The sequence below is a fragment of the Ruditapes philippinarum genome, unplaced genomic scaffold (genome assembly GCF_026571515.1).
Source record: "Ruditapes philippinarum isolate M1 unplaced genomic scaffold, ASM2657151v2 ctg5246_1_1_1_1, whole genome shotgun sequence".
NCBI lineage: Eukaryota > Metazoa > Mollusca > Bivalvia > Venerida > Veneridae > Ruditapes > Ruditapes philippinarum.
Window position 1 is genome coordinate 32,480 of NW_026853716.1, and position 20,148 is coordinate 52,627.

A 20,148-nucleotide genomic window follows, 5' to 3' on the forward strand; every position below is an offset into this window, starting at 1 on the left:
CTAAATTTAAGCTCTACAGTTTTGTAACATCAATTTTGCAGTAAATTTTTCAGTAATTGAATTTTTCTGATTTTTATATAACAGAATTGTTAATATAATTTTTTTTATAAATCATGTAACTTTCTATATATCTTTGGGGGAAAACACCAGTGTCAGGCTCTAAATCAAGCATACCTTAACTGTCATTAAACATATTTTAAACACTATGAAATTCACGTCCATCTTAGTATGGGATGTTATCCCATCTTATTCTTAACCCAATAAATGTTAAGGTATATATTTGTGACATTGTTGGGTTTAGAATTATGGAACACACATAAACACTCAGCTGATATATATATATAACTTTCAAAGAACTTATTATAATTAAAGATCCATGTTAAAATAAAAATATATAAATGATGTTTGTGCTTGCCCATGTGGTTCCTTCAGGTGGCAAGGGTAAATAACCCCAACACACATTGAATTGTAACCTTTTTAAGTTCTCAGTGGGCTGCTATATATTGGACTTGCTTGATTTTATTTATTACATATTTTTGGATTTTTTTAGCATATTGGCTTCTTAATTTTCCACTTGTGGCATGTACCACATTACATATCTTTATATATATTTCAAAATTCTAATTTTCATTTTTTGCTAATATCTTCAGGTAATTAGATGTAAATTTTTCATAAGATTGACAAAACAGTGGTGTGTGGGGGCACCCGTGTCCTATTGACACATTTCTAGTTCTAAATGATTTTAACATTCAGTTAATGCAAAAGATGTTTTTTCTTTATTAACAAAATAAGACACACATATTTTTCTAAAGATAAAACAAGCTAGACTATATTTTGGTCAACTAAATATGCATATTTTCTGTTTTGATATCAGGTTGAATTAAAGATAAAAGTATTTATCATGGAACTCTAAGAACATGCATTGATTAAAGGCATAGCCTCTTTCAATATTTATATTTTATTTTCTTAGGCTTTTAGCTTACCTGAATGAGCATGAAGTTCTCAAAGGTGAGTTTTTGTGATACGCTGATGTCTGTAAACTTATGTCGTCAATTTTTATCCAAATTTTTTTAAATAGACAATTGAAAAGTTTTTGACTAAACTATCCAGGTAGATAACTTTACAATAGATGCATACATAAAATCACTGATCATGATTTTGATGCACAAGTCACTTAAGGTTAAAACATCTTCTCGGCCCAAAGCCTAGATATTTTCATATTCATTACCTGCGAGTTTCTTTTAAAGTTCATTCAGGATCATTGGATCAAATTGTCTGCACACTGCAGCTGAAAAAGGTTTATATTGTTAGAAAACTGATTTAAATTGTTTTGCTGAAGCTCAATGGCCTTGACCTTGGGAATTTGTTATTTCCTTCACATTTACTCAGGTGAGAGATATGGGCCACTGGTATTAATTTTGGGCCTTTTCTTTAATCATATAATATTTCAAATTTTAGAACAGTACTTATACCGTATAAACAAGTATTTGTGTGTTTGGGTTAGTTACCTGTTTATGTGTGTCAATCTCATACTGTAAGAACTTAAGATTTTTTATATATGTGAAATATTTGTAAAAATGAATGTTGTTATTGTTTTCATCTTCATCATTACAATTTTCTGCTGGTTGCAAAACAAAACATTAATGTATCAAAAGTTGGCCCCTAAAAGGGCCATCTTAAAATTAAACAAACCTGTCAAGGGTTTCACTTTATGCTGATGAAAGACCATTATTATATATTGTTTCACTGGATGTTCTTCTTCATAGGGTTTATTGGGAATTTTACTTACTTGAATAAAGTTATTGGGTGTTTTTGGCCAATTTGAATAACAAAAATATTGGAAACTCCAAAGAAGTCACACTTCTAGTTTCTGAATGTGATTTGAGAAGCAAAATTGGGAGGGGTAAAAAAAAAGGCTACATGTTACCCTTAATGTCAAATAAGTCTCTATATTTTTCTTATCATAGCCCCTAAATTCTTCTTATTCTAGTAGTATAACTTCAAAGTGTACTCAAGCCCCGATACATATAGAGCACAGGCTATCTTGAGTACACTCAAGTATGAGATTTTCTTCTTTGAAGTAAGATTTTCTCATCACATTAAGGGTAACACATATGAATTTATTATAGCCATGTTTTCGGGAAGATCTTTTAAAGCATATAAAAAAAATTCTATTTTTTAACATTTTATGAATGCACAAACAAAAAAACAAAACAAGTTTCTTTGGCTAAATTTAAGCTCTACAGTTTTGTAACATCAATTTTGCAGTAAATTTTTCAGTAATTGAATTTTTCTGATTTTTATATAACAGAATTGTTAATATAATTTTTTTTATAAATCATGTAACTTTCTATATATCTTTGGGGGAAAACACCAGTGTCAGGCTCTAAATCAAGCATACCTTAACTGTCATTAAACATATTTTAAACACTATGAAATTCACGTCCATCTTAGTATGGGATGTTATCCCATCTTATTCTTAACCCAATAAATGTTAAGGTATATATTTGTGACATTGTTGGGTTTAGAATTATGGAACACACATAAACACTCAGCTGATATATATATATAACTTTCAAAGAACTTATTATAATTAAAGATCCATGTTAAAATAAAAATATATAAATGATGTTTGTGCTTGCCCATGTGGTTCCTTCAGGTGGCAAGGGTAAATAACCCCAACACACATTGAATTGTAACCTTTTTAAGTTCTCAGTGGGCTGCTATATATTGGACTTGCTTGATTTTATTTATTACATATTTTTGGATTTTTTTAGCATATTGGCTTCTTAATTTTCCACTTGTGGCATGTACCACATTACATATCTTTATATATATTTCAAAATTCTAATTTTCATTTTTTGCTAATATCTTCAGGTAATTAGATGTAAATTTTTCTTCCTTTCTTCAATTTCACTTTGTTACATATTACTTAACATTGCCTTATTTTTGATCTTTTACTGGCTATTTTTCTGTTGATATTCCTTTTATGTAAATTTTTTGCTCAACATGAGCCTCAAAATTTCTCTTAAGGACATGCTGGTGTACATCATACTTTCATTGGATTCAAAATTTACTTTGTTTGGTTAAAACTCTTGCGATAAACATGTATGTTTTTGCAAAGAGGTGAATTTTCACCAGTTTGGCTTCAAAAATTCTCTTCATGGGCATGCCTGGTGACATGTCTAGCTTTAACCTTCGACCTTCATTTGATACAAAGTCAAGTGTTTGGCGAATACCCTATTGTATAGGGGTAAATTTCATCTCTCATAAATCCCCCATTTATCATGATGGGAGAGGATTATAGGAATCTATGTCTGTCTATCACATCATCTGTCTGTGTGAATGTCAGTATTTCTATAACATTTCCCTGGCCACTCCATATCTCATATACCCCATTTAGTATTTTCATGAAAATTGGTCATTTGCCAGTGCAAGGTCACCTTTCATAATCAAGGTGATCCAAATAACAAGTTTAAGGTCAAGGTTATCCAACTGTACAAGTTTAAGGTCAATATGATTCAACTTTACAAGGTTACGGTCAAGGTCATCCAACTGTACAAGTTTAAGGTCAATATGATTCAACTTTACAAGTTTAAGGTCAAGGTTATCCAACTGTTCAAGTTTAAAGTCAAGGTTATCCAAATATACACAGTTAAGGTAAAGATGAACCAACTTTACAAGTTTAAGGTCAATATGATCCAACTGTACAAGTTACAGGTCAAGGTGATGCTTTGATAGACAGCTTCAAAATTTCTACCATCTCAATTTGATGTCTTGTGATTCTAATTCAACAAGAGTACACCACAATGGAAATGATTTGGAATAAAACAGTAGTCAGTTAACAGAAAGTTAACATAGTAGGATGATATGGCAACAGAATACATGCATTCAGGAAAGGTGGTCAAAGATCAAGATGGGCATTTTTCCAGCAATGGTGGAAAGGTTCTCCCATCATTAGCAAAATAGGAGAGTGCCAGGCCAAGAAATGGCTTTGATTATCTTTGCAACACCAGTAATCATTTATTGTGAATGGTGACTCGGCCTTGATTCCAAATTACAGCCATTACTGTGTATTCTAATATGCAACATTTTATCACTGTAAATATATTTTTTTTTTAAAGAACTTTGTATCCAATGGGTTTTAAATCATAATCTTGAAAATAACAGCATTCACATAAGTATATTTTATATATAATTATGATATTTACATATACATAAGCACCAGTGAGCTTAAAATGATTACATACTCTATTTATTGATAATCTTTTTACAACTATTTCATTAAATTGTATTTTACAGAAAAAAAGAGAACAAGTTGTTAGTTTTTATATGAATAGAATATTGTTTTCAATGGGCAAGTCTAATGTAGCCTACTAATTTTTCATACAGAAAATAATGTCATTAAAATGTAAAGCTATGTTTCAAAATATACATTGCATAAATTAAGAGTTCACATATAAACATTTTTATCATAATCAAATGTGTACTGTAATATACTCCGGCTCTAAGCCGATATTCTTGGATAATCTAACTAATAATAAAAACACCATTTAAGGTCACGCCATTTATTATCCAACTATATCTCTAAATTAAAGAGTATTAAAGAACGACAACTTATGTACTCAAGTTTTACATACAAGACCGGAAGAGTTAACTTTCTTGTATACTAAATACACTACATTCCTCCCCTTATTAAATATGAAACCCTTAATTGTTTTTCCATCATAACACATATAAATCTGTTACTATTAATTACAAAAGTTTGCCAGAGTTGAAATGCAAGACCTTATTCATTTAAAAAATAACACAAAATTTCTTTAACATATGAACATTTTAAACAAAATTCTAAACAATTTGTAATGTAAATACTTTTACAAATACAGTTAATAATACAATGTACTTCATTGTTTAAAAAACAAAGTTAAACTTTATGACTATGTATATGAACTTTCAGTTAATTCTTATCCATTACAAAGTCTTCATATCTCTTAGGCAATGTTTTTACTCTTGATGGTCTTGTCATCATCTTTGTAGGTGTTACACTTTTAGTTTTTATCGGAATTGCTTCCCTTTCTATAGACACATTTGGATTGCTGTGAATTGAATCTTCTCCATTCTCTTTCTCATTTTCAACTAAATTTTCTACACTCTCATTAATAAGCTTTTCATTTCTCAAATCAACATTTCTCTGAACAGAATTTTCAAGCACATTTCTACTTTCTGATTGAACATATTTCTTATCATTTTGCGACACATTTTCATCTATATTAGCACTACAACTTTCATTGAAATTTTTCACATGTGATACATTTCTTGAATATCTAGAGTCCATCCTTGGATTCTATCATGACACTATTTCCTTGCCTTTTGGTCACTAACATTGGCTTTGGATTGAATACTGTAGATAACTTATTTTGTTTCCTTTGTTTCACTAATACACTATCTCCTTCTTTGATATCACTCTCCTTAGCTTGTCTTTGTCTGTCCGCATATATTTTCCCTTTTCCTTTTATTTTTAGCTCGACTATTCAATAAGAATGAGTAGAGCTATTGCAGTCACCCGAGCGTCGGCGTCGGCGTAACCACTTATGTTAAAGTTTTTGTAATAGTTCAAATATTTTCAAAGTCCATTGACATATGGCTTTGAAACTTTGCACACTTGTTCAACATCATGACCCCAACCTGTAAACAGGAGGAGGTAACTCTATCAAGCATTTTGACAGAATTATGCCCCTTTTTCGACTTAGAATTTACGTTAAAGTTTTTGTAATAGTTCAAATATTTTCAAAGTCCATTGACATATGGCTTTGAAACTTTGCACACTTGTTCACCATCATGACCCCAACCTGTAAACAGGAGGAGGTAACTCTATCAAGCATTTTTTTTACTATCAAGCACTAAGAATAGTCGAGCGTTGCTGTCCTACCGACAGCTCTTGTTCATTTCGCTGTCTCGATCCCTTACTTCCTGATCATAATTCATATATGAAAAATCTGAAATATCTGGAATTTTTGTTCTTATGTTTCTCCAAAACAACATGTAGGCTGGCGAGACACCAGTTGTACTGTGTGGAGTTGATCTATACATCATCAAGTAAGTCTTGCCAATCTCAATTCTCTGCATGTGATAATCTAATACGTTTCATTATTGATTTATTCTGAATTTCGACATCCCCCATTTGCTTGAGGCCATAACGGTGTTGTGTTTCTGTGTTCTATATTATGTGTTTCTAGATATTCATTTAGCTCTTTACTGTTGAAATTCTGAGCATTATCTGTTTGTATTGAAAATGGCAGTCCATGTACCGCAAACAAACTTTTAAAACACTTAATAATCTTGTCAGATGTTATTGTCTTAAGAATAAATATTTCAATCCATCTCGAGTAGTAGTCCACAACGACTAAAAGATTATGTCCTGATGGTAATGGACCTAAAAAGTCTGCACTTAAGTGTTCCCATGGTTGTGACGGTAACTCTCTTCTCTTCATTGGTTCCGGTTTTTGAGTTTTACTAACTAGTTGGCAACCATAGCACATTGTACAATACTTTTCTATGTCCTTGTCCATTCCAGGCCACCATAATTTAGATCTAAGTCTTTGTTTCATAACAACAATACCTGGGTGCCCTTCATGACCTAGAGCCAAAATTTCATTTCGAAGTGCATTAGGGCCAACAATTCTCATACCACATAATATCAATTTTCCAAGAGCAGATAATTCATGTTTGATAGGTAAATAGTTCTTATTAGTGACTTCAAACCATCTACCAGTTTTCAGTATTTGTTGAATTACATTTAGTTCAAGATCTTTTGCTGATTCTTCCTCAATCTTTCTTGCAGTCATAGAAATAGGTATGTCTTCAGCTGTAACAAATCTATCATATGCCTCTGTTTGCAAAAGTACCGCCTCCGTGGTCGAGGGGTTAGAGTCGATGACTTCTAATCTAAGTACCTCTCTGGCGTGGGTTCGATCCCCGGGAGATGCTTTGGTAGTTTAGCGCGGAGGAAGGTAGTCTAGTACTGGTGTAACTCTCCAGGAACGATGGTTAGGAAACTACCCGCCTATATGACTTAAATACTGTTGGAAAAAGGCGTAAAATGAAACAAACAAACAAACTGTTTGCAAAAAATCATTATTATCTTCTGATATCACTTTTTCCGGAATCAATCGTGACAACGAGTCAGCAATATTTTCTTTACCTGGTATATATTTTACTGTGTATGTAAATGCTTGTAATCTTAATACCCATCTTTCTATTCTAGCACATGGTTTGGACTTCCTTTAAAACAAGAACTCTAAAGCTTTATGATCTGTCAATAATTCAAAATTCATTCCAATTAAATACATTCGTAACCTCTCACATGCCCAAACTATTGATAAAGCTTCTTTTTCAGTTTGTGAGCATTTCCGTTCAATTGGTGTGAGCGAACGACTTGCATATAATATAACTCTTGATTCCCCTTTTTTGTTTATTTGTGTCAACACACAACCTAGACCTGCTGGTCCCGCATCACATATTACTTGTGTTTTGTCTGAACGATTGAAATATCCTAAATTCTTTGCATTAGAAAGCACTTTTTTCAATTTGTCAAAGCTTTCTTGCTGTTCAGTGTCCCATTTGAAAGCAACTTCTTTTCTACTCAACTTTCTTAATGGTTCTGCTATTTCAGCTAAATTTGGAATAAACTGTGAACTGAAATATACTAGTCCCAAGAAGCTTTTCACTTCAGATACAGTTTTTGGTTCTCTAGCTTCTATTATAGCTTTCACTTTTTCTTCAGATAGTCCTACTCCATATTTTGACAAAACAATACCCATGAAATCAATGTGAGACATGTTAAACTGACACTTGTCTAAATTTAAAGTCAATCCCTTATCTTGTAATCTCTGTAATAATGCATGTAGTCTAGCATCATGCTCCGCAGTATCTTTTCCATGTACAATTATATCGTCAAAGACATTGTTAACGCCTAACAATCCACTTAACACTTGTGAAAGTACCTTGTTGTAGATTTCTGGTGCACAACTTATTCCAAACAAAAGTCTTTTATATCTATACATTCCTCTATGAGTCATGAATGTAGTTATCTCCCTTGATTGTGTATCCAGTTCAATTTGGTGATACGCCATTTTAATGTCTAGCTTTGAAAATACAGCTGAACCATTCAAATCTTGCAAAACCTCTTCTGTTGTTGGTATAGGTTATCTTTCCCAAATTACAGCTTCATTTGCACGCCTCATATCTACACATAGTCTGACTGCTTCTTTCTTAGGTACTACAACAATTGGACTAACCCAATTACTTGGCGAATCTACTTTCTCTATTATATCTAATTTTTATGCCCCCACCATGTAATGGCCGGGGCATATAGTGTTACCCTGTTCCATCATTCCGTCCTTCCATCCTTCTGTCCTTCCGTCATTCTGTCATTCCGTCATCATCAGTTTCCGTTCATTATCTTAAGAACGGTTGCACACATTCAACTCAAATTTGACATATGGATATGTCATGAGAAAATACAGGTCAAGTTCGAATTTGGTCATGGTTCGATGATTTTTGGCAGAGTTATGCCCCTTTTACTTTGAAAATAATATGAAATTTCAGTTTCCGTTCCTTATCTCCCCAACGGTACAACACATTCAACTCAAACTTGACATATGGATATGTCATGAGAAAATACAGGTCAAGTTCGAATTTGGTCATGGTTCGATGATTTTTGGCAGAGTTATGCCCCTTTTACTTTGAAAATAATATGAAATTTTCAGTTTCTGTTCATTATCTCCCCAAAGGTACAACACATTCCACTCAAACTTGACATATGTATGCGTCAAAGGAATGCGCAGGTCAAGTTCAAATTTGGTCATGGTTCAATGATTTTTGGCAGAGGTATGCCCCTTTCACTTTGAAAGTAATATGAAATTTTCAGTTTCCGTTTATTATCTCCCCAATGGTACAACACATTCAACTCAAATTTGACATATGGATATGTTTTTGGAATGCCCTGGCCAAGTTCAACTTATTATCTCCCCAATGGTACAACATATTCAACTTAAATTTGACATATGGATATGTCAAAGGAATGGGCAGGTCAAGTTGGAATTTGGTCATGGTTTGATGATTTTTTGGCAGAGTTATGTCCCTTTCACTTTGAAAATAATATAGATACATCTTAGGAATAAGCAGTTTAAGTTTGAATTTGGTCGTTGTTCAATGATTTTAGACAAACTTATCTTTCCTGAATGTTGGAAAAATTTTGAACTTTCAGTTTCAGCACTCATACTTTTAGCCATTATTTTGGCTACAAATATGCAATATGCTATTTTTAAAAGGTCAAGACTGAATAATTTCAGTGCCTTGAACATTGTATGAAAATGGTTTGTGTTAACATTGAAAAGTTTTAAGGGCTTTGAACTTAAAATAAAAAAATAATTAATGCACCATCTGAAATTTTGGCTGCATGCGGGGACATCCGTGGCATGATGACACATTTCTAGTTCACAAATGCAATCTTGTTTGTCTATATGTCTCCCTCTAAAGAAAGTCAGACCTGTATTTTTATGTAAATGTCTGCCTCATAAGGGAGTAATTAAGACCTTTATTTTGTCCAAATGTCTGCCTCTAAAGATAGTCAGACCTGAGTTTGTCTAAATGTCCACGCCTCTAAAGAGAGTAAGTCAGACTGTAGTTTGTCAAAATGTCTGCCTCTAAAGAGAGTAAGTCAGACCTGTATTTTGTCAAAATGTCTGCCTCTATAAAGAGAGTAAGTCAGACCTGTAGTTTGTCAAAATGTCTGCCTCTAAAGAGAGTAAGTCAGACCTGTTTTTGTCAAAATGTCTGCCTCTAAAGACAGTAACTCAGACCTGTATTTGTCTAAATGTCTGCCCTATGAGAGAGTAAGTCAATTCTAGTTTTTGTCTAAATGTCTGCCTCAAAAGAAAGTAAGTCAGACCTGAATTTTGTCTAAATGTCAGTCCCAAATGACAGTAAGTCGGACCTGTATTTTGTCAAAATGTCTGCCTCTAAAGAGAGTAAGTCAGACTTGTAGTTTGTCAAAATGTCTGCCTCTAAAGAGAGTAAGTCAGACTTGTAGTTTGTCAAAATGTCTGCCTCTAAAGAGAGTTAGTCAGACCTGTTTTTATCTAAATGTCTGCCTCTAAAGAGAGTAAGTCAGACCTGTAGTTTGTCAAAATGTCTGCCTCTAAAGAGAGTAAGTCAGACCTGTATTTTGTCAAAATGTCTGCCTCTAAAGAGAGTAAGTCAGACCTGTAGTTTGTCGAAATGTCTGCCTCTAAAGAGAGTAAGTCAGACTTGTTTGTCAAAATGTCTGCCTCTAAAGAGAGTAAGTCAGACCTGTAGTTTGTCGAAATGTCTGCCTCTAAAGAGGGTAAGTCAGACTTGTAGTTTGTCAAAATGTCCTCCTCTAAAGAGAGTAAGTCAGACTTGTAGTTTGTCAAAATGTCTGCCTCTAAAGAGAGTAAGTCTGACCTGTATTTTGTCAAAATGTCTGCCTCTAAAGAGAGTAAGTCAGACCTGTAGTTTGTCAAAATGTCTGCCTCTAAAGAGAGTAAGTCAGACCTGTAGTTTGTCAAAATGTCTGCCTCTAAAGAGAGTAAGTCAGACCTGTAGTTTGTCAAAATGTCTGCCTCTAAAGAGAGTAAGTCAGACTTGTAGTTTGTCAAAATGTCTGCCTCTAAAGAGAGTAAGTCAGACCTGTAGTTTGTCAAAATGTCTGCCTCTAAAGAGAGTAAGTCAGACCTGTAGTTTGTCAAAATGTCTGCCTCTAAAGGGAGTAAGTCAGACCTGTAGTTTGTCAAAATGTCTGCCTCTAAAACAATAAGTCAGACTTGTATTTTGTCAAAATGTCTGCCTCTAAAACAATAAGTCAGACCTGTAGTTTGTCAAAATGTCTGCCTCTAAAGAGAGTAAGTCAGACCTGTATTTTGTCTAAATGTCTGCCTCTAAAGAGAGTAAGTCAGACTTGTAGTTTGTCAAAATGTCTGCCTCTAAAGAGAGTAAGTCAGACCTGTAGTTTGTCAAAATGTCTGCCTCTAAAGAGAGTAAGTCAGACCTGTAGTTTGTCAAAATGTCTGCCTCTAAAGAGAGTAAGTCAGACCTGTAGTTTGTCAAAATGTCTGCCTCTAAAGAGAGTAAGTCAGACCTGTATTTTGTCAAAATGTCTGCCTCTAAAGAGAGTAAGTCAGACCTGTAGTTTGTCTAAATGTCTGCCTCTAAAACAGTAAGTCAGACCTGTAGTTTGTCAAAATGTCTGCCTCTAAAGAGAGTAAGTCAGACCTGTAGTTTGTCAAAATGTCTGCCTCTAAAGAGAGTAAGTCAGACCTGTAGTTTGTCAAAATGTCTGCCTCTAAAGAGAGTAAGTCAGACTTGTAGTTTGTCAAAATGTCTGCCTCTAAAGAGAGTAAGTCAGACCTGTATTTTGTCAAAATGTCTGCCTCTAAAGAGAGTAAGTCAGACCTGTAGTTTGTCAAAATGTCTGCCTCTAAAGAGAGTAAGTCAGACCTGTAGTTTGTCAAAATGTCTGCCTCTAAAGAGAGTAAGTCAGACTTGTAGTTTGTCAAAATGTCTGCCTCTAAAGAGAGTAAGTCAGACCTGTATTTTATCTAAATGTCTGCCTCAAAAACAATAAGTCAGACCTGTAGTTTGTCAAAATGTCTGCCTCTAAAGAGAGTAAGTCAGACTTGTAGTTTGTCAAAATGTCTGCCTCTAAAGGGAGTAAGTCAGACCTGTAGTTTGTCAAAATGTCTGCCTCTAAAGAGAGTAAGTCAGACTTGTAGTTTGTCAAAATGTCTGCCTCTAAAGGGAGTAAGTCAGACCTGTAGTTTGTCAAAATGTCTGCCTCTAAAACAATAAGTCAGACCTGTAGTTTGTCAAAATGTCTGCCTCTAAAGAGAGTAAGTCAGACTTGTAGTTTGTCAAAATGTCTGCCTCTAAAACAATAAGCCAGACCTGTAGTTTGTCAAAATGTCTGCCTCTAAAGAGAGTAAGTCAGACCTGTAGTTTGTCAAAATGTCTGCCTCTAAAGAGAGTTAGTCAGACTTGTATTTTATCAAAATGTCTGCCTCTAAAGAAAGTCAGACTAGACTTGACAGAATTAGAATATTGTTTAAGAAATAACATCGGCCTGAGAGGTGTATATCGGCTATTTAACACCGGTTTGGAGTTTTGATACGTAGGAATTGACCACGAATGCCATAGGCCTGAGTGGTTAATTTTTTTGCATCAAAACGACGAAACCGGTGTTAAATAGCTGATATACAACTCTTAGGCCGATGTTATTTCGATTTTAACAAGATAATTTAAGGAAAATCACTAATGTTATTTTTTCAAGCGGGAATAATGTCCGGTGCCGATTTTAGTATAACGCTGTTCGATTTTCGCACCCTACTGTTGCAAAGATATAGAAATTATTAAACAAAAGAAATAATAAAAAAAACGTTATTTTATCAAGTTTTAAACAATAACAACTTACGTCATATTGTGTTTACATCAGTGCCCCATTTTTAGCTCACCTGTCACAAAGTGACAGGGTGAGCTTTTGTGATCACTTTTCGTCCGGCGTCCATCCGTCGTTCGTCCGTAAACTTTTACTTTAAATGACATCTCCTCATAAACCACTAAGCCAATTTCATCCATATCTCACAGGAATGTTCCTTTGGTGGTCACCTTTAAAACTTGTTCAAAGAAGTTAATTCCATGCAGAACTCTGGTTGCCATGGCAACCGAAAGAAAAAACTTTAAATATCTTCTTTTAAAAAACCCAAAGAGCTAGAGCTTAGATATTTGGCATGAAACATCTTCTGATAAGTCAAAATTCAATAAGGGTCAAAATTGGCCCCGCCCCAGCGGGTCATTGATTTTCCCTATATGCATATAGTAAAAACTTAAAAAATCTTCTTTTAAAGAACCCATAGAGCTAGAGCTAAGATATTTAGCATGAAACATCTTCTGATAAGTGTCTACCAAGTTTGTTCAAATAAAAGCCCTGGGGTCAAAATTGGCCCCGCCCCAGGGGGTCATTGATTTTCCCTATATGCATATAGTAAAAACTTAAAAAATCTTCTTTTAAAGAACCCATAGAGCTAGAGCTAAGATATTTAGCATGAAACATCTTCTGATAAGTGTCTACCAAGTTTGTTCAAATAAAAGCCCTGGGGTCAAAATTGGCCCCGCCCCAGGGGTCATTGATTTTCCGTATATGCATATAGTAAAAACTTGAAAAATCTTCTTTAAAAAAACCCAAATAGCTAGAGTTTAGATATTAATCATGAAACATCTTCTAGTGAGTGTCTACAATGTTGGTTCAAATAAAAGCCCTGGGGTCAAAATTGGCCCCGCCCCGGGGTCATTGATTTTCCTTATATATGTATGGCAAAACCTTAAAAATCTTCTTTGAAAAAACCCAAATAGCTAGAGTTTAGATATTTAGCATGAAACATCTTCTAGTGAGTGTCTACAAAGTTTTTTTCAAATAAAAGCTTGGGGTTAAAACTGGCTACGCCCCAGAGGTGTCATTGTTTTTAACTATATGTGTATAGTAAAAACTTAAAAAATCTTCTTTTAAAAAACCCAATGAGCTAGAGGTTAGATTTTAAGCAGGAAACATCTTTTTGTTGGTGTCTACCAAGTTTGTTCAAATAAAAGCCCTTGGGTTAAAATTGGCCCTGCCAAAGTGGGGGGGGGGGGAGGGGGGCGGAGGTCATTGTTTTTCATTATATGTGCGTAGTAAAAACTTAACATCATGAAACATCTTCTAATGGGTGTCTTCCAAGTTTGTTCAAGTAAAAGCCCTGGGGTTTAAACTGGCCCCGCTACGGGGGCCTATATACAGGTGAGCGACCTCAGGGCCATCATGGCCCTCTTGTTCATTATTGTATGTATGAAATAAGGTCAGCTTGTTTATGAATGAGTTGTTTACTTAAGATGACGTCATTACGCTGCTTACAGATTGGCGCTGTTTTGTCAAAAACTATTTATTAACTGATATGGATCAATTATGTGGCGTTAGTGTATGTGAGATGTTATTTCCGTATTGTATGAAAAGAAGACATTATAAGAACTGAAAATATAAATAAAAATGCTTTTTATTGTTGCTTTAAAAGGCCTTGTAAACTATATAATTGAGGGTGAAAACATAACAGCCGCATAAGCAAGTAGTCCCTAACCAGTGTTTATTGGTAGTTTAACACCAGTTTTTTCCTTTGTCTATAGTGACAAAATCATGTGGAGTGTTAGAATATATAATAATATTATAGTGCTGGTTGTCCAAAAAAGTAGTGTAGACGATTATCAGACAACGGGCTGATCTTGGTTTGCTTAGGACGCTTGAGTAGATTCGGTTGCTACTAGCAGGGTATGAGTGAAGTACATGTACTTATAATGATAATAATAATAATAATTGTAATAATAATCATAAAAATAATGATGATAATAATAGAAATGAAAATAATAATGATGATAAAAGTTGCTATCGTGATAATGTTAAACATTATAATAATTATTGTAATCATAATAATGATAGTGACAATAAGAAAAGAACTTGGATAATCATAATGACATAAAGATAATGAAAATGATCAATGAAAAAGATAATGATATTGTAGTCATTTATATTGAAATAATTATAAAGTGAAAATGTTACCAGGTTTATGCTGATTTTGCAAATAAGCTTGAACCAAAAAACAGTGATTATTAATGCTGGAGTAAATATATAGAGGATATTTGTTTGTTTTGCATGTAAGATTGAAATATATAATTTCACTGAGTGAACATCAGATGCAATATTTTCACAAGTGGCGTAGCCACGAGTGAAAATATAATGGCTGGTGTTCACGAATGAAATATATTTCAATCTTATATGTAAAACAAATAAATTTTCTTTTTATTTCATGCTTTTTAAGTGATTTTAAGTATTTTTTACTGATTTTGCTGCATAACCTCGCGCATTCTCCTTTGTGACGTCATCACATCATGACGTCACATCATCAATTTTGAAATATAGTTCTGTTAAATATCTCTAATTTTGTTACATTTTTAGCTCACCTGTCACAAAGTGACAGGGTGAGCTTTTGTGATCGCTTTTCGTCCGGCGTCCGTCCGTCCGTCGTCCGTCCGTCCGTAAACTTTTACTTTAAATGACATCTCCTCATAAACCACTAAGCCAATTTCATCCAAACTTCACAGGAATGTTCCTTTGGTGGTCACCTTTAAAAATTGTTCAAAGAATTTAATTCCATGCAGAACTCTGGTTGCCATGGCAACCGAAAGAAAAAACTTTAAATATCTTCTTTTAAAAAACCCAAAGAGCTAGAGCTTAGATATTTGGCATGAAACATCTTCTAGTGAGTGTCTACCAAGTTTGTTCAAATAAAAGCCCTGGGGTCAAAATTGGCCCCGCCCCAGGGGGTCATTAATTTTCCCTATATGCATATAGTAAAAACTTAAAAAATCTTCTTTTAAAGAACCCAAAGAGCTAGAGATAAGATATTTAGCATGAAACATGTTCTAATGGGTGTCTACCAAGTTTGTTCAAATAAAAGCCCTGGGGTCAAAATTGGCCCCGCCCCGGGGGGTCATTGATTTTCCCTATATGCATATAGTAAAAACTTAAAAAATCTTCTTTTAAAGAACTCAAAGAGCTAGAGCTTAGATATTTGGCATAAAACATCTTCTAGTGAGTGTCTACCAAGTTTGTTCAAATAAAAGCCCTGGGGTCAAAATTGGCCTGGCCCCAGGGGGTCATTGATTTTTCCTATATGCATATAGTAAAAACCTAAAAAAATCTTCTTTTAAAGAACTCAAAGAGCTATGGCTAAGATATTGAGCATCAAACATGTTCTAATAGGTGTCTACCAAGTTTGTTCAAATAAAAGCCCTGGGGTCAAAATTGGCACTGCCCCGGGGGTCATTGATTTTCCTTATATGTGTATAGCTAAAACTTAAAAATCTTCTTTGAAAAAACCCAAATAGCTAGAGTTAAAATATTAAGCATGAAACATCTTTTAGTGAGTGTCTACAAAGTTTGTTCAAATAAAAGCCCTGGGGTCAAAACTGGCCCGGCCCCAGGGGTGTCATTGTTTTTAACTATATGTGTATAGTAAAAACTTTAAAAAAATCTTCTTTTAAAAAGCCCAATGAGCTAGAGCTTAGATGTTTAGCATGAAACATCTTCTTATGGGTGTCTACCAAGTTTGTGTAAATAAAAGCCCTTGGGTTAAATTGGCCCTGCAACGTTGGGGGGGGGGGGGGGGGTTGGGGGGGCCTATATACAGGTGAGCGACCTCAGGGCCATCATGGCCCTCTTGTTACATGATGTATGGTGACATCGACTTTCTTTTCCTAAAGAAGCAAAATTTTCGTATGACAGCATTTATTTCTGCCTGTTATTCCATTTAGTTATGATTTTCTTTTCATTCGCATTTAGATATGGTCCGGCTACTGTGAGTGAAAATTATATTATATAAATTTCACTAGTGGTTTATCAGAATATAATCATCTGATATATTACAATAAAACGCTGGAAAGCATGAAATAAATAGGGTTAAAATAATTTTTTTAAAGTCATCAAATTTAACATGTAAAGGTACAAAAAACACACCTTTAATATGAGCAGTCTTGACTTGTGAATTTTCCAGACTGCAAGCTGCCTTGCTTATTGAGGTACTAGAGTGGCACTTATCAAACACATTTTCTGGCAATTTTTTTTAAACCTTTCAATGCCACCGTGTACAGTATCATCACTCAGCATCATCACTGGCAATATTACACTAAAAACATCACCACTCAAAACATTACACTCAAAACCTCTTCACTAACAACATCACCACTCAAAGCATCACACTTAAAACATCACCACTCAAAGCATCATCGCTAACAACATCACCACTTAAAACATCACCACTCAAAGCATCATCGCTAACAACATCACCACTTAAAACATCACCACTCAAAACATCACCACTTAAAGCATTAACATTGATAACATCACCACTATTGCACTCAAAACATCACCACTGACAACATCACCATTCAAAACACCATGACTGGAAACATCACCATACAAAACATATATTTACAGTAGCATCTATTATAGATAATTCATTATGACACCTGACTTTTCGAGCACTGGTGTAAATAGTAGATTATCCTGTCTGATCTGCAAGAAGTCAAACTTCAGCACCTTATCATCAGCTACATCATAATTATATGACAAAGTTTTATTGTATTATGAATTTATTTTTTAAAATTATTTGCCCATTTGCCTTAAAATTTCATTTGAATAACTTATTTTAATTAACTGAAATACTTTTTTTTTCTGATTCAATTTTTATAATTTACCTAACCAGCTTTTGCACTGATGGCATTTTTATGCCCCTGCCATATAATGGCCGGGGCATATAGTGTTACTCTGTTCCGTCATTTCGTCATTCTGTCATTCCGTCATCATCAATTTCCATTCATTATCTTTGTAACGGTTGCACACATTCAACTCAAATTTGACATATAGATATGTCATGAGAAAATATAGGTCAAGTTCGAATTTGGTCATGGTTCAATGATTTTTGGCAGAGTTATGCCCCTTTTACTTTGAAAATAATATGAAATTTCCAGTTTCCGTTCATTATCTCCCCAACTGTACAACGGATTCAACTCAAATTTGACATATGGATATGTCATGAGAAAAAACAGGTCAAGTTCGAATTTGGCCATGGTTTGATAATTTTTGGTAGAGTTATGCCCCTTTCCCTTTGAAAATAATATGAAATTTTCAGTTTCAGTTCATTATCTTCCCAACGGTACAACGGATTCAACTTAAACTTGACATATGGATAAGTCAAAGGAATGCGCAGGTCAAGTTTGAATTTGGTCATGGTTCAATGATTTTTGGCAGAGTTATGCCCCTTTCACTTTGAAAATAATATGAAATTTTCAGTTTCCGTTTATTATCTCCCCAACAGTATTGCACATTCAACTCAAATTTGACATATTGATATGTCAATGGAATGTGCAGGCCAAGTTCTAATTTGGTCATGGTTCAATGATTTTTAGCAGAGTAATGCCTCTTTCTCTTTGAAAATAATATGAAATTTACAGTTTCTGTTCATTATCTCCCCAACAGTGTTACATTATAATTCAACTCAAATTTGACATATGGATATGTCAAAGGAATGGGCAGGTCAAGTTGGAATTTGGTCATGGTTTGATGATTTTATGGCAAGAGTTATATCCCTTTCACTTTGAAAATGATATGAAATTTTCAGTTTCCGTCCATTATCTCCTCAAGGGTATTACACATTCAACTCAAATTTGACATATGGATATGTAAAAAAATGTGCAGGTCAAGTTTGAATTTTGTCATGGTTTGATGATTTTTGGCAGAGTTATTTTCCTTTAACTTTGAAAAAGAGGAAATTTTCAGTTCCCATTCATTATCTCCCCAACAGTTGTACATATTCAACTCAAAGATATGGATATGTCATAAGAATGCATTGGTCAATTTCAAATTTGGTCATAGTTTGATGATAGCTGACAGAGTTATCCCTCTTGAACTTTGAAAAAAAAATCAGAAATTTTAAGTTTCTGTTCATTATCTCCCCAATGGTTGTACACATTCAACTCAAGTTTAACATATAGATAAATCTTAGGAATAAGCAGTTTAAGTTTGAATTTGGTCGTGGTTCAATGATTTTGGACAAACTTATCTTTCCTGAATGTTGGAAACAATTTGAATTTTCAGTTTCAGCACTCATACTTTTGTGGAAATGTATGTAGCCATTATTTTGGCCTCAAATATGCAATTTACAAAAGGTTAAGACTGAATAATTTCAGTGCCTTCTACATTGTATAAAAATGGTTTTAGTTAACATTGAATAGTTTTAAGGGCTTTGAACTTATAATGAAAAAAATTATTTGTGCAAACAAATTTGGAACTAAATATTATAACATCTGAAATTTCGACTGCATGCGGGGGCATCCGTGGCATGATGACACATTTCTAGCTTATCATTACTATTTTAATTTTTTTTAATTTCAAGAATAGAATAATGTGTCATCAGTATAGATTCAGACTGGTCTGACTATACTTATGGCAAAGGTCAGCGTTCTTGCATCTTTAATACATTCAAAATGAAGAGATTTAGGTTGTGTCTTTTTGTCTTCTGAAAAGTTTATGTATGTAGATTATTGCCAAATTATTAACTTTTCATGATTGTATTTTCAGGTGAAGCACATGGAGTGAATGCAGTGATGTAAAGTCATATAGACAAATGCAATTATAATAATTGTAAATGCTATAAATATTGTTTGTAAATTCTACTAATATTTTTATGCCCCCGCCATGTAATGGCCGGGGCATATAGTGTTACCCTGTTCCGTCCTTCCGTCATTCTTCTGTCATTCCGTCATCATCAGTTTCCGTTCATTATCTTAAGAACGGTTGCACACATTCAACTAAAATTTGACATTTGGATATGTCATGAGAAAATACAGGTCAAGTTCGAATTTGGTCATGGTTCGATGATTTTTGGTAGAGTTATGCCCCTTTTACTTTGAAAATAATATGAAATTTTCAGTTTCCGTTCATTATCTCCCCAACTGTACAACACATTCAACTCAAACTTGATATATGGATATGTCATGAGAAAATACAGGTCAAGTTTAAATTTGGTCATGGTTCGATGATTTTTGGCAGAGTTATGCCCCTTTCACTTTGAAAATAATATGAAATTTTCAGTTTCAGTTCATTATCTCCCCAAAGGTACAATACATTCAACTCAAACTTGACATATGGATGCGTCAAAGGAATGCGCAGGTCAAGTTCAAATTTAGTCATGGTTCAATGATTTTTGGCAGAGTTATGCCCCTTTCACTTTAAAAAGTAATATGAAATTTTCAGTTTCCGTTTATTATCTCCCCAATGGTACAGCACATTCAACTCAAATATGACATATGGATATGTTTTTAAGAATGCCCAGGCCAAGTTCGAATTTGGACTTGGTTCAATGATTTTTTGGCAGAGTAATGCCCCTTTCACTTTGAAAATAATATGAAATTTACAGTTTCTGTTCATTATCTACCCAACAGTGTTACATATTCAACTTAAATTTGACATATGGATATGTCAAAGGAATG

At 34.0% G+C, this 20,148-nt stretch overlaps 1 long non-coding RNA gene across 1 annotated transcript in view; it reads left to right on the forward strand.

Annotated features, from left to right (window-relative positions):
• Positions 1-19,907, forward strand: part of LOC132737637 (uncharacterized) — a 32,016-nt gene extending 12,109 nt beyond the window's left edge. Inside the window, exon 4 of the long non-coding RNA XR_009626758.1 lies at positions 19,238-19,907. This is a non-coding gene — a long non-coding RNA (uncharacterized LOC132737637). The remainder of the gene's footprint in view (positions 1-19,237) is intronic.
• Positions 19,908-20,148: the final 241 nt, after the last annotated feature.